The sequence below is a fragment of the Dendrobates tinctorius genome, unplaced genomic scaffold (genome assembly GCF_039654945.1).
Source record: "Dendrobates tinctorius isolate UK_male_01 unplaced genomic scaffold, ASM3965494v1 ptg000278l, whole genome shotgun sequence".
NCBI lineage: Eukaryota > Metazoa > Chordata > Amphibia > Anura > Dendrobatidae > Dendrobates > Dendrobates tinctorius.
In genome coordinates this window covers 3660286-3688252 of record NW_027361945.1, presented here as the reverse complement: position 1 = coordinate 3688252, position 27967 = coordinate 3660286, and positions in this window count along the sequence as shown.

The window sequence follows — 27967 nt, the reverse complement described above, 5'->3', positions numbered from 1 at the left end:
TTGAATGAAGAATCACATTTCTTGGTAGAATCATGCAGGATTGAAATTTTTGATGGTTTTTTACTCCTCTCAACAGCCCAAACAAGTTTCTAAAAGGATGAGTTTGCAACTACTTTACTTTTGGAGAAAATTCAAAACATTCATTATTCAATAGGGCCCAAACTATCAAAAACCAGCGGTTTCAATGAACACACATTTCTTGGTAGAATCATGCAGGACTGAAATTTTTGATGTTTTTCTACTCCTCTCATGAGCCCAAACAAGTCTCTAAAAGCATGAGTTTGCAACTACTTTACTTTTGGAGAAAATTCAAAACATTCATTATTCAATAGAGCCCAATAGCAAAAATCTGGTTTTGAATGAAGAATCACATTTCTTGGTAAAATCATGCAGGATTGAAATTTTTGATGGTTTTTTACTCCTCTCAACAGCCCAAACAAGTTTCTAAAAGGATGAGTTTGCAACTACTTTACTTTTGGAGAAAATTCAAAACATTCATTATTCAATAGGGCCCAAACTATCAAAAACCAGCGGTTTCAATGAACACACATTTCTTGGTAGAATCATGCAGGACTGAAATTTTTGATGTTTTTCTACTCCTCTCATGAGCCCAAACAAGTCTCTAAAAGCATGAGTTTGCAACTACTTTACTTTTGGAGAAAATTCAAAACATTCATTATTCAATAGAGCCCAATAGCAAAAACCAGCGTTTTGAATGAAGAATCACATTTCTTGGTAGAATCATGCAGGATTGAAATTTTTGATGGTTTTTTACTCCTCTCAACAGCCCAAACAAGTTTCTAAAAGGATGAGTTTGCAACTACTTTACTTTTGGAGAAAATTCAAAACATTCATTATTCAATAGGGCCCAAACTATCAAAAACCAGCGGTTTCAATGAACACACATTTCTTGGTAGAATCATGCAGGACTGAAATTTTTGATGTTTTTCTACTCCTCTCATGAGCCCAAACAAGTCTCTAAAAGCATGAGTTTGCAACTACTTTACTTTTGGAGAAAATTCAAAACATTCATTATTCAATAGAGCCCAATAGCAAAAACCAGCGTTTTGAATGAAGAATCACATTTCTTGGTAGAATCATGCAGGATTGAAATTTTTGATGGTTTTTTACTCCTCTCAACAGCACAAACAAGTTTCTAAAAGGATGAGTTTGCAACTACTTTACTTTTGGAGAAAATTCAAAACATTCATTATTCAATAGGACCCAAACTATCAAAAACCAGCGGTTTCAATGAACACATTTCTTGGTAGAATCATGCAGGACTGAAATTTTTGATGTTTTTCTACTCATCTCATGAGCCCAAACAAGTCTCTAAAAGCATGAGTTTGCAACTACTTTACTTTTGGAGAAAATTCAAAACATTCACTATTCAATAGAGCCCAATAGCAAAAATCAGGTTTTGAATGAAGAATCACATTTTTTCGTAAAATCATGCAGGATTGAAATTTTTGATGGTTTTTTACTCCTCTCAACAGCCCAAACAAGTTTCTAAAAGGATGAGTTTGCAACTACTTTACTTTTGGAGAAAATTCAAAACATTCATTATTCAATAGGGCCCAAACTATCAAAAACCAGCGGTTTCAATGAACACACATTTCTTGGTAGAATCATGCAGGACTGAAATTTTTGATGTTTTTCTACTCCTCTCATGAGCCCAAACAAGTCTCTAAAAGCATGAGTTTGCAACTACTTTACTTTTGGAGAAAATTCAAAACATTCATTATTCAATAGAGCCCAATAGCAAAAATCTGGTTTTGAATGAAGAATCACATTTCTTGGTAAAATCATGCAGGATTGAAATTTTTGATGGTTTTTTACTCCTCTCAACAGCCCAAACAAGTTTCTAAAAGGATGAGTTTGCAACTACTTTACTTTTGGAGAAAATTCAAAACATTCATTATTCAATAGGGCCCAAACTATCAAAAACCAGCGGTTTCAATGAACACACATTTCTTGGTAGAATCATGCAGGACTGAAATTTTTGATGTTTTTCTACTCCTCTCATGAGCCCAAACAAGTCTCTAAAAGCATGAGTTTGCAACTACTTTACTTTTGGAGAAAATTCAAAACATTCATTATTCAATAGAGCCCAATAGCAAAAACCAGCGTTTTGAATGAAGAATCACATTTCTTGGTAGAATCATGCAGGATTGAAATTTTTGATGGTTTTTTTACTCCTCTCAACAGCCCAAACAAGTTTCTAAAAGGATGAGTTTGCAACTACTTTACTTTTGGAGAAAATTCAAAACATTCATTATTCAATAGGGCCCAAACTATCAAAAACCAGCGGTTTCAATGAACACATTTCTTGGTAGAATCATGCAGGACTGAAATTTTTGATGTTTTTCTACTCATCTCATGAGCCCAAACAAGTCTCTAAAAGCATGAGTTTGCAACTACTTTACTTTTGGAGAAAATTCAAAACATTCACTATTCAATAGAGCCCAATAGCAAAAATCAGGTTTTGAATGAAGAATCACATTTTTTCGTAAAATCATGCAGGATTGAAATTTTTGATGGTTTTTTACTCCTCTCAACAGCCCAAACAAGTTTCTTAAAGGATGAGTTTGCAACTACTTTACTTTTGGAGAAAATTCAAAACATTCATTATTCAATAGGGCCCAAACTATCAAAAACCAGCGGTTTCAATGAACACACATTTCTTGGTAGAATCATGCAGGACTGAAATTTTTGATGTTTTTCTACTCCTCTCATGAGCCCAAACAAGTCTCTAAAAGCATGAGTTTGCAACTACTTTACTTTTGGAGAAAATTCAAAACATTCATTATTCAATAGAGCCCAATAGCAAAAACCAGCGTTTTGAATGAAGAATCACATTTCTTGGTAGAATCATGCAGGATTGAAATTTTTGATGGTTTTTTACTCCTCTCAACAGCCCAAACAAGTTTCTAAAAGGATGAGTTTGCAACTACTTTACTTTTGGAGAAAATTCAAAACATTCATTATTCAATAGGGCCCAAACTATCAAAAACCAGCGGTTTGAATGAACACACATTTCTTGGTAGAATCATGCAGGACTGAAATTTTTGATGTTTTTCTACTCCTCTCATGAGCCCAAACAAGTCTCTAAAAGCATGAGTTTGCAACTATTTTACTTTTGGAGAAAATTCAAAACATTCATTATTCAATAGAGCCCAATAGCAAAAACCAGCGTTTTGAATGAAGAATCACATTTCTTGGTAGAATCATGCAGGATTGAAATTTTTGATGGTTTTTTACTCCTCTCAACAGCCCAAACAAGTTTCTAAAAGGATGAGTTTGCAACTACTTTACTTTTGGAGAAAATTCAAAACATTCATTATTCAATAGGGCCCAAACTATCAAAAACCAGCGGTTTGAATGAACACACATTTCTTGGTAGAATCATGCAGGACTGAAATTTTTGATGTTTTTCTACTCCTCTCATGAGCCCAAACAAGTCTCTAAAAGCATGAGTTTGCAACTACTTTACTTTTGGAGAAAATTCAAAACATTCATTATTCAATAGAGCCCAATAGCAAAAACCAGCGTTTTGAATGAAGAATCACATTTCTTGGTAGAATCATGCAGGATTGAAATTTTTGATGGTTTTTTACTCCTCTCAACAGCCCAAACAAGTTTCTAAAAGGATGAGTTTGCAACTACTTTACTTTTGGAGAAAATTCAAAACATTCATTATTCAATAGGGCCCAAACTATCAAAAACCAGCGGTTTGAATGAACACACATTTCTTGGTAGAATCATGCAGGACTGAAATTTTTGATGTTTTTCTACTCCTCTCATGAGCCCAAACAAGTCTCTAAAAGCATGAGTTTGCAACTACTTTACTTTTGGAGAAAATTCAAAACATTCACTATTCAATAGAGCCCAATAGCAAAAATCAGGTTTTGAATGAAGAATCACATTTCTTGGTAAAATCATGCAGGATTGAAATTTTTGATGGTTTTTTACTCCTCTCAACAGCCCAAACAAGTTTCTAAAAGGATGAGTTTGCAACTACTTTACTTTTGGAGAAAATTCAAAACATTCATTATTCAATAGAGCCCAATAGCAAAAACCAGCGTTTTGAATGAAGAATCACATTTCTTGGTAGAATCATGCAGGATTGAAATTTTTGATGGTTTTTTACTCCTCTCAACAGCCCAAACAAGTTTCTAAAAGGATGAGTTTGCAACTACTTTACTTTTGGAGAAAATTCAAAACATTCATTATTCAATAGAGCCCAATAGCAAAAACCAGCGTTTTGAATGAAGAATCACATTTCTTGGTAGAATCATGCAGGATTTAAATTTTTGATGGTTTTTTACTCCTCTCAACAGCCCAAACAAGTTTCTAAAAGGATGAGTTTGCAACTACTTTACTTTTGGAGAAAATTCAAAACATTCATTATTCAATAGGGCCCAAACTATCAAAAACCAGCGGTTTCAATGAACACATTTCTTGGTAGAATCATGCAGGACTGAAATTTTTGATGTTTTTCTACTCATCTCATGAGCCCAAACAAGTCTCTAAAAGCATGAGTTTGCAACTACTTTACTTTTGGAGAAAATTCAAAACATTCACTATTCAATAGAGCCCAATAGCAAAAATCAGGTTTTGAATGAAGAATCACATTTTTTCGTAAAATCATGCAGGATTGAAATTTTTGATGGTTTTTTACTCCTCTCAACAGCCCAAACAAGTTTCTAAAAGGATGAGTTTGCAACTACTTTACTTTTGGAGAAAATTCAAAACATTCATTATTCAACAGGGCCCAAACTATCAAAAACCAGCGGTTTCAATGAACACACATTTCTTGGTAGAATCATGCAGGACTGAAATTTTTGATGTTTTTCTACTCCTCTCATGAGCCCAAACAAGTCTCTAAAAGCATGAGTTTGCAACTACTTTACTTTTGGAGAAAATTCAAAACATTCATTATTCAATAGAGCCCAATAGCAAAAACCAGCGTTTTGAATGAAGAATCACATTTCTTGGTAGAATCATGCAGGATTGAAATTTTTGATGGTTTTTTACTCCTCTCAACAGCCCAAACAAGTTTCTAAAAGGATGAGTTTGCAACTACTTTACTTTTGGAGAAAATTCAAGGGGCGTGGTCTGGAGCTCGATGGAGCAGGCTGTGTGAGCTCTGAGCTCTCAGGAAGCCTTCCTTATTAAGCGACATTTCAAGCCAACAAAAAGAATTTCTGCTTGGAAACTCTTTGGATTTGATAGCCTTTTATCCCAGGATCATTTTGAGCCTAATTTGGAGACTTTTGGCCGACTATTTCTGAAGAAAACATCTCCTGAAGACTGAGGGGCTGTGACTCAGCAGATTTTTCCCGCGCTGAGGCTTCTCTCTGCAACAACGTGCCCTTGGCTGAAGAGAAGAGGGAAGCGACTTTGTTATCAGTGCGGTGAGGAGCAGTAGCGATCCGGAGGCAGCTTCAGTGAGGTCGGAAGGCCAAGAAGATCAACGTCTGGTGAGAGGATTTAACATCGGCAGCGGCGGGTGTCTCTCGCCGGGAGGAAGCCGGCGGCTGCAGCAGGAGTGCAGGATTTGTCAACAAAGGAGGCGGCTGCACCAGTGTGAGCGGGAGTGGTTGCATTGAACAGGCGGGAGATCCAGGAGCGGCACCTGTGAAGAAACAGAGAAGAGCTGAAGCGCGCTAACCACGTGCAAAGCAAGTGCCTTGGGAGCGGTGTCTTGAAAGCGGAGTCGGAAGAAGAGGATCAACGTCTGGTGAGAGGACATAACATCGGCAGCAGCGGCGGGCGTCTCTCGCCGGGAGGAAGCTGGCGGCTGCAGCGGGAGTGCAGGATCTGTTAGCAAAGGAGGCTGCTGTACCGGTGTGAGCGGGAGCGACGGCATTGAGCAGACGGGAGGTTCAGGAGCGACACCTCTGAGGAGACAGAGAGGAGCTGAAGCAGGCTAATTACAGCCAGAAGAAGAAGAAGCGGCTTGCATTCTTTTACACAGCCTTGAGAGCGGTGTCTTGGAAGCGGAGTCAGAAGAAGGAGAAGCAGCGTCTGGTGAGTGGTTCTGACATTTGTGCAGCAGAACGCCCTGGATTGAGAGGAGAGACGTGACTGTTTCTGTTGGAGTGCTGGGGCAGGTGACGCTCATGAGAAGAAGCTGACAGCTGCAGCGGGAGTATAGGAACTGATAGCTGAAGGAGCGACAGTGAGGTTGAAAGCAGGAGCAGTGGCATTAACTCAGCGGGAGACCTAAAAGTGGCGCCGGTAAGAAGCACAGCTGAGGGAATGGCTTACATCCTTTAACTTAATAACTGTTTTGGAAGCGGTGCCTGTGGAGTGGAGGTGGAGGGGGGAGTCCGGGGGAGACATCAGTGGCTACAGCAGCATCTAAGTGAGAGAGTCCTCGCTAAATCAAGCAATTGAAGGATCGCTTTTTGGCTGTCAATGCAGCGGCTGCAGGGGAGCGGTGATTGACCTCTATTACAGCGCCTTACAACGGGAGGAATCGGCAGCGTGGAGAAGGAACTTCAGCGACAAATAAAACGGCTTTGTGGACTTTCTAATGTCAAGACCTGGCGGAATTTAGCTGAGGGGTTTATATCTTTGGGTTTTGAGTGTGAAATTAGCAGGGAAGACTGAGGAGTGTTTGTTATCTGGTTCTGGGGGGTGTGGGTCTGACAGAGCTTCATTTATCGGTGGATCTGTTATATGTATCATAACTTGGTTTAGTTTTGATCAATAGCACTGGTTACTATATGTTGTGGTTCTGGAAGACCCTCACTTCTCAGGATAGCATATATTACAGAACAAAGTAGCAAAACAAAAACTAATGCTTTACTTGTCAGTTACATTTATATGATTTGAGGTATGTGTTATGTCCTGATTCTATAAAAAAAAAAAAAAAAAAAAAAAAAAAGAGAGAGAGTAGATTTAAGATAATAGCTGACTCAGGACTTGTATTTGAAGTTCTTCCACATTAAATCCCAGTTTACTAGTTTTCATTGGGAGATATAACAGTAATACTCTCCAACTTTCAATTCCTCAATTCTTTATACCTTTTTGTCAACACAACTCTTGAAATTGCGGTGATTTGTATAGTAAAAAAGTTTAATAGTAGGGCACTTATTCACTTAGAGCATTGGAGCTAGATTTGAGTCCCAATATTTTGGTGTATAACCTTGTTTATTCACTTACAATACTAATTACTGTCAAAATGAGCCAGAAAAGCAATAAAATAAGACAGCAAAAGGAAAAACCATTATATAAACCAGATGTGACTGATCTGGATCAAGCTATATGTATTAGCCCTCCTTCTACACCAAAAAACACCAAATTCTCAATTGGTCAAAAAGGTGATACTCATACTTTAATGTTACAAGAGTTGGATAGTATTCAATCAGAAATGGACACATCTATTAACAGAAAATCTAAAAGAGATGAGAACAAGGGGGGAGGTCTGGCTGTACTGTCAGATGAGGAAGAATTCTATGAAACGTCCCCGTCTCAAAGTCCAGATAAAAATAGGCCCAGAATAGACCATAGCTTTGCAGAGGAGGAATCTGATTCCAGTAATCATGGGGGTCTGGAAGATATTCAAGCGTCTGAGAAAGGGGCTTCTGAGAAATATGTCAGAGATCTAATTCTGGCACTAAATAAAAGTTTTGAGTCAGCCCTAGACAAGCATACTAGCCGTTTACAAGCCAACCTTGACACAGTTATCACTAGGATAGACAAAAATGATAAAAAAATAGAAGTTCTTGGGAAGACCTCTGATTCCCTTCAAAAACAACAAGCTAATGCCCAAAAAGAAATCCTTTTTCTACGCAGTAAAGTAGCCGATCTGGAAGACCGTAGTAGAAGAAATAACATTAAGCTGAGAGGAATCTCCGAAAAAATTAATCAGAATGGTTTACAAAAATACGTCAAGGAGATTTTAGTTAAGATCTTACCTTCTATCCCTGAGTTAGAACTAATGATAGATAGAATTCATAGACTCCCTCGCCCAGCATCCATCTCGACTGAGGTTCCTAGAGACACTATCCTGAGATTTCACTTCTACTCCACCAAAGAAAAATTCTTAAACTACCTTAAAACCAACAAACTTCTTCCCCATCCTTATGATCATATCAAATCATATGCTGACCTTTCAAAAGACACTATTCAAACAAGGAAAGGTTTTAATGAAGTCACAACATTACTAAGGAAAAAAGGTGTGATTTATAGGTGGGGGTTTCCTACTAAACTATTGATAAACCATGGCGGCAAGTTTACAACAATTTTGTCTCCACAAGAAGGAAAGCATTTCATTAAATCCTTGGATGAGAGGAATGAAGCTCCAGGGTGAAAAATGTAAATCCGAATTGTTTTAACACTTACATTTTGTGTTATGCAGGAGGCTTCCTGTAGAGTTTCACGAACTTTTCCCCATTTTTAGGAAGTTTACCCAGGATTTTGGTATTTTCTTCCTATTTATGTTATTATTTGTATTTCTGTATTGTTTTTAGAGTTAAGTTTATGGTTAAGATACTGTCATTCAATGTGAGGGGTTTGAATAGTCCTGTCAAGAGATATCTCACATGGAGAGAGATTAGGGGCAGCAAAGCAGATATCATCTGCCTTCAAGAGGTGAAACTAGCCAGGGAAGGACACCCTAAATTTGAAAATAAAAATTTTCCACATATATTTAAATCTCTAAACGAGAAAAAAAGAGCAGGTGTTTTAATCTTAATTAAAAACACAATCTCATTCGAAATTATCAGTGAATTCTCTGATTGTGCAGGCAGATATTTGATTCTTATCTGCTTAATCGACAATCAATTGACAACACTGGTGAACATTTATGCCCCCTGTAATGGACAAATGAGTTTCTTCAATGGTCTGGACAAAAAAATTCAGGAAGTAAAAAGAGGTACCACTGTCCTAGTAGGTGATTTCAACATTGTTCCGGATGGATCACTGGATTCTACTTCTCCCACTAGATCCTTATTCCCTGAACTCAAACGCTGGCTTTGTAACCATGAATATTTAGACGTTTTTAGGTGTCTCAACACATCCTCTTTGGAATATACTCACTTCTCAGAGGCACACAAATCTTTTTCCAGAATTGATTTATTCTTAACAGACACATTCTCAATTTCAAAATTTAAAAAAATAGAAATTCTACCCAAAACATTTTCAGACCACTCCCCAATTGTTGCTGAGATTTCTCTTGGTAGGTCGGCCAAATTTAAATCTCAGTGGAGATGTGATTCATCACTTCTATTCAACCCAAACCTAAAAAAGGAAATAGAATTGGCTTTAAACAATTATTTTATGGAGAATGACATAAACAACATATGCCCATTTACCCTATGGAATGCTCACAAAGCAGTGATTAGAGGTGTAATGACCCATTTAGCCTTCACCAAAAAAAAGATAAGTAAGGAAAAAATACATAAAATACAATCAGACTTAAAAAATTTAGAAGAAACCATACAAAAATCATCCCATATACCACCCAATATCCATTCAGAAATCCTAAAATTAAGAATAGATCTGAGATCGGAACTATTTGGTGAATATGATAAATATGCTAAATCCATGAGGTCTAATTTTTATTCATCATACAACAAGCCGACTAAACTCATGGCACAAAAATTTAGAACAATAAGAATTAAAAGCAGAATCAATAGAATTAAACATAATGGCTCTATACTAGAACATCCCAAGAAGATCGTAGATGCCTTTGCAGAATATTACTCTTCTATTTACAATTTAAAATCAGATCAGGAAACACAGCAACCTGATAGCCAAAGAATTGATGATTTTCTTACGTCTTTAAATTTACCTAAGGTTACCACCCAACAATTATTAAATCTAGAGGCCCCCTTTTCTGCGTCGGAAATTTCAGAAGCCATTAAATCACTCAAAAAGAAAAAAGCTCCGGGACCCGATGGATACTCTAACGAGTATTACCAAACCTTCCAATCTATCTTAACCCCTTATTTGGTCCAAGTTTTTGACAAAGCATCTTGGTCTGGCGCCTTTCCCTCTGAAATGTTACGGGCCAATATAATTCTAATACCCAAACCCAAAGGAGACCTGGAGTCAGTTAAAAACTATAGACCCATTTCATTAATAAACACAGATGTCAAATTATTTTCAAAAATCATAGCTAATAGACTAAAGAACATCCTTCCAAACATTATCCATAAAGATCAGCTTGGATTCATTGAGGGACGCCAGACAATCGACGGTACTAGGAGAACACTGAATCTGATTAATTTCATCAAGAGGAAAAAAATCCCCTCACTCCTTTTGGCTTTAGACGCAGAGAAAGCCTTTGATAGGGTTAATTGGGAGTTCCTAAAAGCAACCTTAAACAAATTCGGCTTTAGTAACAAAATAATAAAAACAATAATGGCACTATATTCAAACCCTTCCGCAAATGTCTATGCAAATAGTCATCTATCCAACCAAATTATGATATCTAATGGTACCAGACAGGGATGCCCACTTTCCCCCCTCTTATTTGCGTTGATAATGGAACCTCTAGCGGAAGCAATAAGAGCTAATGGTGATATTCGCGGTATCCAGATAGGAGACAACCAATCTAAGATCAGCCTCTTCGCTGATGACATTATCCTGAGCTTGTCAGATCCACTGAATTCAATCAAAGAGGTTCTATCAACTATCGAACGTTTTTCTGGGATCTCATTTTACAAAATCAACGAGACCAAATCCAAAATACTAGATTTCTTTCTTAATGATCTTACTATCTCAAACATTAAGAGGATCTCCAGCTTCGATTGGGAAAAGGAGGATATTTCATATTTAGGTATCAGTTTAACTAGAAATTTTAGGAAAACAGTGGAGATAAATTTGCAGAATATTATAAAAAAAACCCAGAACGAATTAAATAGTTTCTCGAGTCAGGAAATCTCATGGGTAGGCAGAATAATTTTATTTAAACTTTTTACCCTCCCAAAAATACTTTATACCTTCAGAGCAATACCATTATTTATCCCATTAAAATATCTCAGGAAGCTTCAGTCCAATATAAATAAATTCATATGGAATAAGAAAAGAGCAAGAGTAGCATCACACATTTTAACTAGAAATAAACTTAATGGCGGACTCGCCCTTCCAAACATAATTAATTATTACTATGCTAATCTAATCAAGCAATCCTTTTTTTGGGTAAATACAAACAATGCTCCAGCATGGGTAGAAATTGAGATGTACTTCAACAAAAATAAAACTCTTCTAAAGGCAATCTTGGAATGTCTTATGTCATCCACCCCTTCATATTATGATTCCCCAACAATTTCTGCAACCCTTTCAGCATGGAAACAATTAGCTAGGCCCCAAATTAAAAAGAGTCAGAGCCAAAGATATGTTCAATTAAAAAATGTTCCTATTAAATTTCTCGGTCTGATAGTGGAAAAAGAAATTCCGGCAGATTGGAACAAATCAGGTATTAGGGTAATAGGAGATCTGTATGACGGTAGGAAATTCTTAAGCAACGAAACACTAAAGACTCAAAAGAATTTTTCTTTCCAGGATTTCAATCTCTTTTCTCTGCTCAAAAAATATATACTAAAATTTATAAGGAAAAAATCATTTATAACGGAATCTACTAGTCTGCTACTTTGTAATCCTAATGTTAAACTCCACTGGAGATCGAGAAATATTTACGATTTCTTAAATGGTTCGGAGGATCTAGAGAAGACCCCATATATGCTAAATTGGGAGAATGATATTAATATTTCAGTCTCTATGGAACAATGGAAACAGGCTTTTAAAAGGACATATTCGTCTAATATTTGCGCCTCTCTACATGAGTCCTTTTATAAATTGATATCTAGGTGGTACTTTACGCCAGTAAAATTAGCCAGAATATTCCCAGGTAGATCTTCAGATTGCTGGAGAAACTGTGGGTTTATAGGTTCGCTTTTGCATGTTTTCTGGGAATGTCCTAATATTAGGCCTTTGTGGTTGGAGATCTCTAGGTTAATTAACGAGGTGACAAAACAAAAAATTACCCTAACACCACAAATGGCATTATTGTCCTTAAATCTTGATGAGATCCATCCTTCCCATATCCCAACAGTCATTCATTTGTTTCTTATAACAAAGAATGCCATAGCATCTCTATGGAATGAAAATGCAACGCCCAAACTCAGTGATATTACTGATAGAATGTCGTTGCACTGTTCATACGAGAAAAGTCATGCTATGGCAAATAACTACTTCGCAACATTCAGTAAAAGATGGAAATCCTGGATATGCTTCGCCTCAGATCAAAATTTATCTGAAATCACTTGCTCCTGATCTCTCCTACTGTGTGATTCAGTTAATTTGCTATTCATTTACGCTGTAATGCTCTTCCCCTGATTATACTTTATAAAGTGAACATTTCCCTTTCAAAACAGAAATAAAGATATATAAACATTACTTTAGTTTATTGTAGGACTATATCGTTGTACCTTAAATATATTACTACTGTTAAGGTATATATATTCTATGTAGGACTATCTTGGTGTACTTCAAATATATTACTACGGTTAAGGTATATATATTTTATATGTTATTATTAGATACTCCTACTGAATACTCATGTTACTACAATACTGTTATTTCTGTATATCCTACGGCTATAGGTATGACGTAAAAATATTACTGTTAATGTTATGTAAAATTTTAATAAAGTTGTTTGAAAATGGAGAAAATTCAAAACATTCATTATTCAATAGAGCCCAATAGCAAAAACCAGCGTTTTGAATGAAGAATCACATTTCTTGGTAGAATCATGCAGGATTGAAATTTTTGATGGTTTTTTACTCCTCTCAACAGCCCAAACAAGTTTCTAAAAGGATGAGTTTGCAACTACTTTACTTTTGGAGAAAATTCAAAACATTCATTATTCAATAGAGCCCAATAGCAAAAACCAGCGTTTTGAATGAAGAATCACATTTCTTGGTAGAATCATGCAGGATTGAAATTTTTGATGGTTTTTTACTCCTCTCAACAGCCCAAACAAGTTTCTAAAAGGATGAGTTTGCAACTACTTTACTTTTGGAGAAAATTCAAAACATTCATTATTCAATAGGGCCCAAACTATCAAAAACCAGCGGTTTCAATGAACACACATTTCTTGGTAGAATCATGCAGGACTGAAATTTTTGATGTTTTTCTACTCCTCTCATGAGCCCAAACAAGTCTCTAAAAGCATGAGTTTGCAACTACTTTACTTTTGGAGAAAATTCAAAACATTCATTATTCAATAGAGCCCAATAGCAAAAATCTGGTTTTGAATGAAGAATCACATTTCTTGGTAAAATCATGCAGGATTGAAATTTTTGATGGTTTTTTACTCCTCTCAACAGCCCAAACAAGTTTCTAAAAGGATGAGTTTGCAACTACTTTACTTTTGGAGAAAATTCAAAACATTCATTATTCAATAGGGCCCAAACTATCAAAAACCAGCGGTTTCAATGAACACACATTTCTTGGTAGAATCATGCAGGACTGAAATTTTTGATGTTTTTCTACTCCTCTCATGAGCCCAAACAAGTCTCTAAAAGCATGAGTTTGCAACTACTTTACTTTTGGAGAAAATTCAAAACATTCATTATTCAATAGAGCCCAATAGCAAAAATCAGCGTTTTGAATGAAGAATCACATTTCTTGGTAGAATCATGCAGGATTGAAATTTTTGATGGTTTTTTACTCCTCTCAACAGCCCAAACAAGTTTCTAAAAGGATGAGTTTGCAACTACTTTACTTTTGGAGAAAATTCAAAACATTCATTATTCAATAGGGCCCAAACTATCAAAAACCAGCGGTTTCAATGAACACACATTTCTTGGTAGAATCATGCAGGACTGAAATTTTTGATGTTTTTCTACTCCTCTCATGAGCCCAAACAAGTCTCTAAAAGCATGAGTTTGCAACTACTTTACTTTTGGAGAAAATTCAAAACATTCATTATTCAATAGAGCCCAATAGCAAAAACCAGCGTTTTGAATGAAGAATCACATTTCTTGGTAGAATCATGCAGGATTGAAATTTTTGATGGTTTTTTACTCCTCTCAACAGCACAAACAAGTTTCTAAAAGGATGAGTTTGCAACTACTTTACTTTTGGAGAAAATTCAAAACATTCATTATTCAATAGGACCCAAACTATCAAAAACCAGCGGTTTCAATGAACACATTTCTTGGTAGAATCATGCAGGACTGAAATTTTTGATGTTTTTCTACTCATCTCATGAGCCCAAACAAGTCTCTAAAAGCATGAGTTTGCAACTACTTTACTTTTGGAGAAAATTCAAAACATTCACTATTCAATAGAGCCCAATAGCAAAAATCAGGTTTTGAATGAAGAATCACATTTTTTCGTAAAATCATACAGGATTGAAATTTTTGATGGTTTTTTACTCCTCTCAACAGCCCAAACAAGTTTCTAAAAGGATGAGTTTGCAACTACTTTACTTTTGGAGAAAATTCAAAACATTCATTATTCAATAGGGCCCAAACTATCAAAAACAAGCGGTTTCAATGAACACACATTTCTTGGTAGAATCATGCAGGACTGAAATTTTTGATGTTTTTCTACTCCTCTCATGAGCCCAAACAAGTCTCTAAAAGCATGAGTTTGCAACTACTTTACTTTTGGAGAAAATTCAAAACATTCATTATTCAATAGAGCCCAATAGCAAAAACCAGCGTTTTGAATGAAGAATCACATTTCTTGGTAGAATCATGCAGGATTGAAATTTTTGATGGTTTTTTACTCCTCTCAACAGCCCAAACAAGTTTCTAAAAGGATGAGTTTGCAACTACTTTACTTTTGGAGAAAATTCAAAACATTCATTATTCAATAGGGCCCAAACTATCAAAAACCAGCGGTTTCAATGAACACACATTTCTTGGTAGAATCATGCAGGACTGAAATTTTTGATGTTTTTCTACTCCTCTCATGAGCCCAAACAAGTCTCTAAAAGCATGAGTTTGCAACTACTTTACTTTTGGAGAAAATTCAAAACATTCATTATTCAATAGAGCCCAATAGCAAAAACCAGCGTTTTGAATGAAGAATCACATTTCTTGGTAGAATCATGCAGGATTGAAATTTTTGATGGTTTTTTACTCCTCTCAACAGCCCAAACAAGTTTCTAAAAGGATGAGTTTGCAACTACTTTACTTTTGGAGAAAATTCAAAACATTCATTATTCAATAGGGCCCAAACTATCAAAAACCAGCGGTTTGAATGAACACACATTTCTTGGTAGAATCATGCAGGACTGAAATTTTTGATGTTTTTCTACTCCTCTCATGAGCCCAAACAAGTCTCTAAAAGCATGAGTTTGCAACTACTTTACTTTTGGAGAAAATTCAAAACATTCATTATTCAATAGAGCCCAATAGCAAAAACCAGCGTTTTGAATGAAGAATCACATTTCTTGGTAGAATCATGCAGGATTGAAATTTTTGATGGTTTTTTACTCCTCTCAACAGCCCAAACAAGTTTCTAAAAGGATGAGTTTGCAACTACTTTACTTTTGGAGAAAATTCAAAACATTCATTATTCAATAGGGCCCAAACTATCAAAAACCAGCGGTTTGAATGAACACACATTTCTTGGTAGAATCATGCAGGACTGAAATTTTTGATGTTTTTCTACTCCTCTCATGAGCCCAAACAAGTTTCTAAAAGCATGAGTTTGCAACTACTTTACTTTTGGAGAAAATTCAAAACATTCACTTTTCAATAGAGCCCAATAGCAAAAATCAGGTTTTGAATGAAGAATCACATTTCTTGGTAGAATCATGCAGGATTGAAATTTTTGATGTTTTTTTGCTCCTCTCAACAGCCCAAACAAGTTTCTAAAAGGATGAGTTTGCAACTACTTTACTTTTGGAGAAAATTCAAAACATTCATTATTCAATAGAGCCCAATAGCAAAAACCAGCGTTTTGAATGAAGAATCACATTTCTTGGTAGAATCATGCAGGATTGAAATTTTTGATGGTTTTTTACTCCTCTCAACAGCCCAAACAAGTTTCTAAAAGGATGAGTTTGCAACTACTTTACTTTTGGAGAAAATTCAAAACATTCATTATTCAATAGGGCCCAAACTATCAAAAACCAGCGGTTTCAATGAACACATTTCTTGGTAGAATCATGCAGGACTGAAATTTTTGATGTTTTTCTACTCATCTCATGAGCCCAAACAAGTCTCTAAAAGCATGAGTTTGCAACTACTTTACTTTTGGAGAAAATTAAAAACATTCACTATTCAATAGAGCCCAATAGCAAAAATCAGGTTTTGAATGAAGAATCACATTTTTTCGAAAAATCATGCAGGATTGAAATTTTTGATGGTTTTTTACTCCTCTCAACAGCCCAAACAAGTTTCTAAAAGGATGAGTTTGCAACTACTTTACTTTTGGAGAAAATTCAAAACATTCATTATTCAATAGGGCCCAAACTATCAAAAACCAGCGGTTTCAATGAACACACATTTCTTGGTAGAATCATGCAGGACTGAAATTTTTGATGTTTTTCTACTCTCATGAGCCCAAACAAGTCTCTAAAAGCATGAGTTTGCAACTACTTTACTTTTGGAGAAAATTCAAAACATTCATTATTCAATAGAGCCCAATAGCAAAAACCAGCGTTTTGAATGAAGAATCACATTTCTTGGTAGAATCATGCAGGATTGAAATTTTTGATGGTTTTTTACTCCTCTCAACAGCCCAAACAAGTTTCTAAAAGGATGAGTTTGCAACTACTTTACTTTTGGAGAAAATTCAAAACATTCATTATTCAATAGGGCCCAAACTATCAAAAACCAGCGGTTTCAATGAACACATTTCTTGGTAGAATCATGCAGGACTGAAATTTTTGATGTTTTTCTACTCATCTCATGAGCCCAAACAAGTCTCTAAAAGCATGAGTTTGCAACTACTTTACTTTTGGAGAAAATTCAAAACATTCACTATTCAATAGAGCCCAATAGCAAAAATCAGGTTTTGAATGAAGAATCACATTTTTTCGTAAAATCATGCAGGATTGAAATTTTTGATGGTTTTTTACTCCTCTCAACAGCCCAAACAAGTTTCTAAAAGGATGAGTTTGCAACTACTTTACTTTTGGAGAAAATTCAAAACATTCATTATTCAATAGGGCCCAAACTATCAAAAACCAGCGGTTTCAATGAACACACATTTCTTGGTAGAATCATGCAGGACTGAAATTTTTGATGTTTTTCTACTCCTCTCATGAGCCCAAACAAGTCTCTAAAAGCATGAGTTTGCAACTACTTTACTTTTGGAGAAAATTCAAAACATTCATTATTCAATAGAGCCCAATAGCAAAAACCAGCGTTTTGAATGAAGAATCACATTTCTTGGTAGAATCATGCAGGATTGAAATTTTTGATGGTTTTTTACTCCTCTCAACAGCCCAAACAAGTTTCTAAAAGGATGAGTTTGCAACTACTTTACTTTTGGAGAAAATTCAAAACATTCATTATTCAATAGGGCCCAAACTATCAAAAACCAGCGGTTTCAATGAACACACATTTCTTGGTAGAATCATGCAGGACTGAAATTTTTGATGTTTTTCTACTCCTCTCATGAGCCCACACAAGTCTCTAAAAGCATGAGTTTGCAACTACTTTACTTTTGGAGAAAATTCAAAACATTCATTATTCAATAGAGCCCAATAGCAAAAACCAGCGTTTTGAATGAAGAATCACATTTCTTGGTAGAATCATGCAGGATTGAAATTTTTGATGGTTTTTTACTCCTCTCAACAGCCCAAACAAGTTTCTAAAAGGATGAGTTTGCAACTACTTTACTTTTGGAGAAAATTCAAAACATTCATTATTCAATAGGGCCCAAACTATCAAAAACCAGCGGTTTCAATGAACACACATTTCTTGGTAGAATCATGCAGGACTGAAATTTTTGATGTTTTTCTACTCCTCTCATGAGCCCAAACAAGTCTCTAAAAGCATGAGTTTGCAACTACTTTACTTTTGGAGAAAATTCAAAACATTCATTATTCAATAGAGCCCAATAGCAAAAACCAGCGTTTTGAATGAAGAATCACATTTCTTGGTAGAATCATGCAGGATTGAAATTTTTGATGGTTTTTTACTCCTCTCAACAGCCCAAACAAGTTTCTAAAAGGATGAGTTTGCAACTACTTTACTTTTGGAGAAAATTCAAAACATTCATTATTCAATAGGGCCCAAACTATCAAAAACCAGCGGTTTCAATGAACACACATTTCTTGGTAGAATCATGCAGGACTGAAATTTTTGATGTTTTTCTACTCCTCTCATGAGCCCAAACAAGTCTCTAAAAGCATGAGTTTGCAACTACTTTACTTTTGGAGAAAATTCAAAACATTCATTATTCAATAGAGCCCAATAGCAAAAACCAGCGTTTTGAATGAAGAATCACATTTCTTGGTAGAATCATGCAGGATTGAAATTTTTGATGGTTTTTTACTCCTCTCAACAGCCCAAACAAGTTTCTAAAAGGATGAGTTTGCAACTACTTTACTTTTGGAGAAAATTCAAAACATTCATTATTCAATAGGGCCCAAACTATCAAAAACCAGCGGTTTGAATGAACACACATTTCTTGGTAGAATCATGCAGGACTGAAATTTTTGATGTTTTTCTACTCCTCTCATGAGCCCAAACAAGTCTCTAAAAGCATGAGTTTGCAACTACTTTACTTTTGGAGAAAATTCAAAACATTCATTATTCAATAGAGCCCAATAGCAAAAACCAGCGTTTTGAATGAAGAATCACATTTCTTGGTAGAATCATGCAGGATTGAAATTTTTGATGTTTTTTTACTCCTCTCAACAGCCCAAACAAGTTTCTAAAAGGATGAGTTTGCAACTACTTTACTTTTGGAGAAAATTCAAAACATTCATTATTCAATAGGGCCCAAACTATCAAAAACCAGCGGTTTCAATGAACACACATTTCTTGGTAGAATCATGCAGGAGTGAAATTTTTGATGTTTTTCTACTCCTCTCATGAGCCCAAACAAGTCTCTAAAAGCATGAGTTTGCAACTACTTTACTTTTGGAGAAAATTCAAAACATTCATTATTCAATAGAGCCCAATAGCAAAAACCAGCGTTTTGAATGAAGAATCACATTTCTTGGTAGAATCATGCAGGATTGAAATTTTTGATGGTTTTTTACTCCTCTCAACAGCCCAAACAAGTTTCTAAAAGGATGAGTTTGCAACTACTTTACTTTTGGAGAAAATTCAAAACATTCATTATTCAATAGGGCCCAAACTATCAAAAACCAGCGGTTTGAATGAACACACATTTCTTGGTAGAATCATGCAGGACTGAAATTTTTGATGTTTTTCTACTCCTCTCATGAGCCCAAACAAGTCTCTAAAAGCATGAGTTTGCAACTATTTTACTTTTGGAGAAAATTCAAAACATTCATTATTCAATAGAGCCCAATAGCAAAAACCAGCGTTTTGAATGAAGAATCACATTTCTTGGTAGAATCATGCAGGATTGAAATTTTTGATGGTTTTTTACTCCTCTCAACAGCCCAAACAAGTTTCTAAAAGGATGAGTTTGCAACTACTTTACTTTTGGAGAAAATTCAAAACATTCATTATTCAATAGGGCCCAAACTATCAAAAACCAGCGGTTTGAATGAACACACATTTCTTGGTAGAATCATGCAGGACTGAAATTTTTGATGTTTTTCTACTCCTCTCATGAGCCCAAACAAGTCTCTAAAAGCATGAGTTTGCAACTACTTTACTTTTGGAGAAAATTCAAAACATTCATTATTCAATAGAGCCCAATAGCAAAAACCAGCGTTTTGAATGAAGAATCACATTTCTTGGTAGAATCATGCAGGATTGAAATTTTTGATGGTTTTTTACTCCTCTCAACAGCCCAAACAAGTTTCTAAAAGGATGAGTTTGCAACTACTTTACTTTTGGAGAAAATTCAAAACATTCATTATTCAATAGGGCCCAAACTATCAAAAACCAGCGGTTTGAATGAACACACATTTCTTGGTAGAATCATGCAGGACTGAAATTTTTGATGTTTTTCTACTCCTCTCATGAGCCCAAACAAGTCTCTAAAAGCATGAGTTTGCAACTACTTTACTTTTGGAGAAAATTCAAAACATTCACTATTCAATAGAGCCCAATAGCAAAAATCAGGTTTTGAATGAAGAATCACATTTCTTGGTAAAATCATGCAGGATTGAAATTTTTGATGGTTTTTTACTCCTCTCAACAGCCCAAACAAGTTTCTAAAAGGATGAGTTTGCAACTACTTTACTTTTGGAGAAAATTCAAAACATTCATTATTCAATAGGGCCCAAACTATCAAAAACCAGCGGTTTCAATGAACACACATTTCTTGGTAGAATCATGCAGGATTGAAATTTTTGATGGTTTTTTACTCCTCTCAACAGCCCAAACAAGTTTCTAAAAGGATGAGTTTGCAACTACTTTACTTTTGGAGAAAATTCAAAACATTCATTATTCAATAGAGCCCAATAGCAAAAACCAGCGTTTTGAATGAAGAATCACATTTCTTGGTAGAATCATGCAGGATTGAAATTTTTGATGGTTTTTTACTCCTCTCAACAGCCCAAACAAGTTTCTAAAAGGATGAGTTTGCAACTACTTTACTTTTGGAGAAAATTCAAAACATTCATTATTCAATAGGGCCCAAACTATCAAAAACCAGCGGTTTCAATGAACACATTTCTTGGTAGAATCATGCAGGACTGAAATTTTTGATGTTTTTCTACTCATCTCATGAGCCCAAACAAGTCTCTAAAAGCATGAGTTTGCAACTACTTTACTTTTGGAGAAAATTCAAAACATTCACTATTCAATAGAGCCCAATAGCAAAAATCAGGTTTTGAATGAAGAATCACATTTTTTCGTAAAATCATGCAGGATTGAAATTTTTGATGGTTTTTTACTCCTCTCAACAGCCCAAACAAGTTTCTAAAAGGATGAGTTTGCAACTACTTTACTTTTGGAGAAAATTCAAAACATTCATTATTCAATAGGGCCCAAACTATCAAAAACCAGCGGTTTCAATGAACACACATTTCTTGGTAGAATCATGCAGGACTGAAATTTTTGATGTTTTTCTACTCCTCTCATGAGCCCAAACAAGTCTCTAAAAGCATGAGTTTGCAACTACTTTACTTTTGGAGAAAATTCAAAACATTCATTATTCAATAGAGCCCAATAGCAAAAACCAGCGTTTTGAATGAAGAATCACATTTCTTGGTAGAATCATGCAGGATTGAAATTTTTGATGGTTTTTTACTCCTCTCAACAGCCCAAACAAGTTTCTAAAAGGATGAGTTTGCAACTACTTTACTTTTGGAGAAAATTCAAAACATTCATTATTCAATAGGGCCCAAACTATCAAAAACCAGCGGTTTCAATGAACACACATTTCTTGGTAGAATCATGCAGGACTGAAATTTTTGATGTTTTTCTACTCCTCTCATGAGCCCACACAAGTCTCTAAAAGCATGAGTTTGCAACTACTTTACTTTTGGAGAAAATTCAAAACATTCATTATTCAATAGAGCCCAATAGCAAAAACCAGCGTTTTGAATGAAGAATCACATTTCTTGGTAGAATCATGCAGGATTGAAATTTTTGATGGTTTTTTACTCCTCTCAACAGCCCAAACAAGTTTCTAAAAGGATGAGTTTGCAACTACTTTACTTTTGGAGAAAATTCAAAACATTCATTATTCAATAGGGCCCAAACTATCAAAAACCAGCGGTTTGAATGAACACACATTTCTTGGTAGAATCATGCAGGACTGAAATTTTTGATGTTTTTCTACTCCTCTCATGAGCCCAAACAAGTCTCTAAAAGCATGAGTTTGCAACTACTTTACTTTTGGAGAAAATTCAAAACATTCATTATTCAATAGAGCCCAATAGCAAAAACCAGCGTTTTGAATGAAGAATCACATTTCTTGGTAGAATCATGCAGGATTGAAATTTTTGATGGTTTTTTACTCCTCTCAACAGCCCAAACAAGTTTCTAAAAGGATGAGTTTGCAACTACTTTACTTTTGGAGAAAATTCAAAACATTCATTATTCAATAGGGCCCAAACTATCAAAAACCAGCGGTTTGAATGAACACACATTTCTTGGTAGAATCATGCAGGACTGAAATTTTTGATGTTTTTCTACTCCTCTCATGAGCCCAAACAAGTCTCTAAAAGCATGAGTTTGCAACTACTTTACTTTTGGAGAAAATTCAAAACATTCACTATTCAATAGAGCCCAATAGCAAAAATCAGGTTTTGAATGAAGAATCACATTTCTTGGTAAAATCATGCAGGATTGAAATTTTTGATGGTTTTTTACTCCTCTCAACAGCCCAAACAAGTTTCTAAAAGGATGAGTTTGCAACTACTTTACTTTTGGAGAAAATTCAAAACATTCATTATTCAATAGGGCCCAAACTATCAAAAACCAGCGGTTTCAATGAACACACATTTCTTGGTAGAATCATGCAGGATTGAAATTTTTGATGGTTTTTTACTCCTCTCAACAGCCCAAACAAGTTTCTAAAAGGATGAGTTTGCAACTACTTTACTTTTGGAGAAAATTCAAAACATTCATTATTCAATAGAGCCCAATAGCAAAAACCAGCGTTTTGAATGAAGAATCACATTTCTTGGTAGAATCATGCAGGATTGAAATTTTTGATGGTTTTTTACTCCTCTCAACAGCCCAAACAAGTTTCTAAAAGGATGAGTTTGCAACTACTTTACTTTTGGAGAAAATTCAAAACATTCATTATTCAATAGGGCCCAAACTATCAAAAACCAGCGGTTTCAATGAACACATTTCTTGGTAGAATCATGCAGGACTGAAATTTTTGATGTTTTTCTACTCATCTCATGAGCCCAAACAAGTCTCTAAAAGCATGAGTTTGCAACTACTTTACTTTTGGAGAAAATTCAAAACATTCACTATTCAATAGAGCCCAATAGCAAAAATCAGGTTTTGAATGAAGAATCACATTTTTTCGTAAAATCATGCAGGATTGAAATTTTTGATGGTTTTTTACTCCTCTCAACAGCCCAAACAAGTTTCTAAAAGGATGAGTTTGCAACTACTTTACTTTTGGAGAAAATTCAAAACATTCATTATTCAATAGGGCCCAAACTATCAAAAACCAGCGGTTTGAATGAACACACATTTCTTGGTAGAATCATGCAGGACTGAAATTTTTGATGTTTTTCTACTCCTCTCATGAGCCCAAACAAGTCTCTAAAAGCATGAGTTTGCAACTACTTTACTTTTGGAGAAAATTCAAAACATTCATTATTCAATAGAGCCCAATAGCAAAAACCAGCGTTTTGAATGAAGAATCACATTTCTTGGTAGAATCATGCAGGATTGAAATTTTTGATGGTTTTTTACTCCTCTCAACAGCCCAAACAAGTTTCTAAAAGGATGAGTTTGCAACTACTTTACTTTTGGAGAAAATTCAAAACATTCATTATTCAATAGGGCCCAAACTATCAAAAACCAGCGGTTTGAATGAACACACATTTCTTGGTAGAATCATGCAGGACTGAAATTTTTGATGTTTTTCTACTCCTCTCATGAGCCCAAACAAGTCTCTAAAAGCATGAGTTTGCAACTACTTTACTTTTGGAGAAAATTCAAAACATTCACTATTCAATAGAGCCCAATAGCAAAAATCAGGTTTTGAATGAAGAATCACATTTCTTGGTAAAATCATGCAGGATTGAAATTTTTGATGGTTTTTTACTCCTCTCAACAGCCCAAACAAGTTTCTAAAAGGATGAGTTTGCAACTACTTTACTTTTGGAGAAAATTCAAAACATTCATTATTCAATAGGGCCCAAACTATCAAAAACCAGCGGTTTCAATGAACACACATTTCTTGGTAGAATCATGCAGGATTGAAATTTTTGATGGTTTTTTACTCCTCTCAACAGCCCAAACAAGTTTCTAAAAGGATGAGTTTGCAACTACTTTACTTTTGGAGAAAATTCAAAACATTCATTATTCAATAGAGCCCAATAGCAAAAACCAGCGTTTTGAATGAAGAATCACATTTCTTGGTAGAATCATGCAGGATTGAAATTTTTGATGGTTTTTTACTCCTCTCAACAGCCCAAACAAGTTTCTAAAAGGATGAGTTTGCAACTACTTTACTTTTGGAGAAAATTCAAAACATTCATTATTCAATAGAGCCCAATAGCAAAAACCAGCGTTTTGAATGAAGAATCACATTTCTTGGTAGAATCATGCAGGATTGAAATTTTTGATGGTTTTTTACTCCTCTCAACAGCCCAAACAAGTTTCTAAAAGGATGAGTTTGCAACTACTTTACTTTTGGAGAAAATTCAAAACATTCATTATTCAATAGGGCCCAAACTATCAAAAACCAGCGGTTTCAATGAACACATTTCTTGGTAGAATCATGCAGGACTGAAATTTTTGATGTTTTTCTACTCATCTCATGAGCCCAAACAAGTCTCTAAAAGCATGAGTTTGCAACTACTTTACTTTTGGAGAAAATTCAAAACATTCACTATTCAATAGAGCCCAATAGCAAAAATCAGGTTTTGAATGAAGAATCACATTTTTTCGTAAAATCATGCAGGATTGAAATTTTTGATGGTTTTTTACTCCTCTCAACAGCCCAAACAAGTTTCTAAAAGGATGAGTTTGCAACTACTTTACTTTTGGAGAAAATTCAAAACATTCATTATTCAACAGGGCCCAAACTATCAAAAACCAGCGGTTTCAATGAACACACATTTCTTGGTAGAATCATGCAGGACTGAAATTTTTGATGTTTTTCTACTCCTCTCATGAGCCCAAACAAGTCTCTAAAAGCATGAGTTTGCAACTACTTTACTTTTGGAGAAAATTCAAAACATTCATTATTCAATAGAGCCCAATAGCAAAAACCAGCGTTTTGAATGAAGAATCACATTTCTTGGTAGAATCATGCAGGATTGAAATTTTTGATGGTTTTTTACTCCTCTCAACAGCCCAAACAAGTTTCTAAAAGGATGAGTTTGCAACTACTTTACTTTTGGAGAAAATTCAAAACATTCATTATTCAATAGAGCCCAATAGCAAAAACCAGCGTTTTGAATGAAGAATCACATTTCTTGGTAGAATCATGCAGGATTGAAATTTTTGATGGTTTTTTACTCCTCTCAACAGCCCAAACAAGTTTCTAAAAGGATGAGTTTGCAACTACTTTACTTTTGGAGAAAATTCAAAACATTCATTATTCAATAGAGCCCAATAGCAAAAACCAGCGTTTTGAATGAAGAATCACATTTCTTGGTAGAATCATGCAGGATTGAAATTTTTGATGGTTTTTTACTCCTCTCAACAGCCCAAACAAGTTTCTAAAAGGATGAGTTTGCAACTACTTTACTTTTGGAGAAAATTCAAAACATTCATTATTCAATAGGGCCCAAACTATCAAAAACCAGCGGTTTCAATGAACACACATTTCTTGGTAGAATCATGCAGGACTGAAATTTTTGATGTTTTTCTACTCCTCTCATGAGCCCAAACAAGTCTCTAAAAGCATGAGTTTGCAACTACTTTACTTTTGGAGAAAATTCAAAACATTCATTATTCAATAGAGCCCAATAGCAAAAATCTGGTTTTGAATGAAGAATCACATTTCTTGGTAAAATCATGCAGGATTGAAATTTTTGATGGTTTTTTACTCCTCTCAACAGCCCAAACAAGTTTCTAAAAGGATGAGTTTGCAACTACTTTACTTTTGGAGAAAATTCAAAACATTCATTATTCAATAGGGCCCAAACTATCAAAAACCAGCGGTTTCAATGAACACACATTTCTTGGTAGAATCATGCAGGACTGAAATTTTTGATGTTTTTCTACTCCTCTCATGAGCCCAAACAAGTCTCTAAAAGCATGAGTTTGCAACTACTTTACTTTTGGAGAAAATTCAAAACATTCATTATTCAATAGAGCCCAATAGCAAAAACCAGCGTTTTGAATGAAGAATCACATTTCTTGGTAGAATCATGCAGGATTGAAATTTTTGATGGTTTTTTACTCCTCTCAACAGCCCAAACAAGTTTCTAAAAGGATGAGTTTGCAACTACTTTACTTTTGGAGAAAATTCAAAACATTCATTATTCAATAGGGCCCAAACTATCAAAAACCAGCGGTTTCAATGAACACACATTTCTTGGTAGAATCATGCAGGACTGAAATTTTTGATGTTTTTCTACTCATCTCATGAGCCCAAACAAGTCTCTAAAAGCATGAGTTTGCAACTACTTTACTTTTGGAGAAAATTCAAAACATTCACTATTCAATAGAGCCCAATAGCAAAAATCAGGTTTTGAATGAAGAATCACATTTTTTCGTAAAATCATGCAGGATTGAAATTTTTGATGGTTTTTTACTCCTCTCAACAGCCCAAACAAGTTTCTAAAAGGATGAGTTTGCAACTACTTTACTTTTGGAGAAAATTCAAAACATTCATTATTCAATAGGGCCCAAACTATCAAAAACCAGCGGTTTCAATGAACACACATTTCTTGGTAGAATCATGCAGGACTGAAATTTTTGATGTTTTTCTACTCCTCTCATGAGCCCAAACAAGTCTCTAAAAGCATGAGTTTGCAACTACTTTACTTTTGGAGAAAATTCAAAACATTCATTATTCAATAGAGCCCAATAGCAAAAACCAGCGTTTTGAATGAAGAATCACATTTCTTGGTAGAATCATGCAGGATTGAAATTTTTGATGGTTTTTTACTCCTCTCAACAGCCCAAACAAGTTTCTAAAAGGATGAGTTTGCAACTACTTTACTTTTGGAGAAAATTCAAAACATTCATTATTCAATAGGGCCCAAACTATCAAAAACCAGCGGTTTCAATGAACACACATTTCTTGGTAGAATCATGCAGGACTGAAATTTTTGATGTTTTTCTATTCCTCTCATGAGCCCACACAAGTCTCTAAAAGCATGAATTTGCAACTACTTTACTTTTGGAGAAAATTCAAAACATTCATTATTCAATAGAGCCCAATAGCAAAAACCAGCGTTTTGAATGAAGAATCACATTTCTTGGTAGAATCATGCAGGATTGAAATTTTTGATGGTTTTTTACTCCTCTCAACAGCCCAAACAAGTTTCTAAAAGGATGAGTTTGCAACTACTTTACTTTTGGAGAAAATTCAAAACATTCATTATTCAATAGGGCCCAAACTATCAAAAACCAGCGGTTTCAATGAACACACATTTCTTGGTAGAATCATGCAGGACTGAAATTTTTGATGTTTTTCTACTCCTCTCATGAGCCCAAACAAGTCTCTAAAAGCATGAGTTTGCAACTACTTTACTTTTGGAGAAAATTCAAAACATTCATTATTCAATAGAGCCCAATAGCAAAAACCAGCGTTTTGAATGAAGAATCACATTTCTTGGTAGAATCATGCAGGATTGAAATTTTTGATGGTTTTTTACTCCTCTCAACAGCCCAAACAAGTTTCTAAAAGGATGAGTTTGCAACTACTTTACTTTTGGAGAAAATTCAAAACATTCATTATTCAATAGGGCCCAAACTATCAAAAACCAGCGGTTTCAATGAACACACATTTCTTGGTAGAATCATGCAGGACTGAAATTTTTGATGTTTTTCTACTCCTCTCATGAGCCCAAACAAGTCTCTAAAAGCATGAGTTTGCAACTACTTTACTTTTGGAGAAAATTCAAAACATTCATTATTCAATAGAGCCCAATAGCAAAAACCAGCGTTTTGAATGAAGAATCACATTTCTTGGTAGAATCATGCAGGATTGAAATTTTTGATGGTTTTTTACTCCTCTCAACAGCCCAAACAAGTTTCTAAAAGGATGAGTTTGCAACTACTTTACTTTTGGAGAA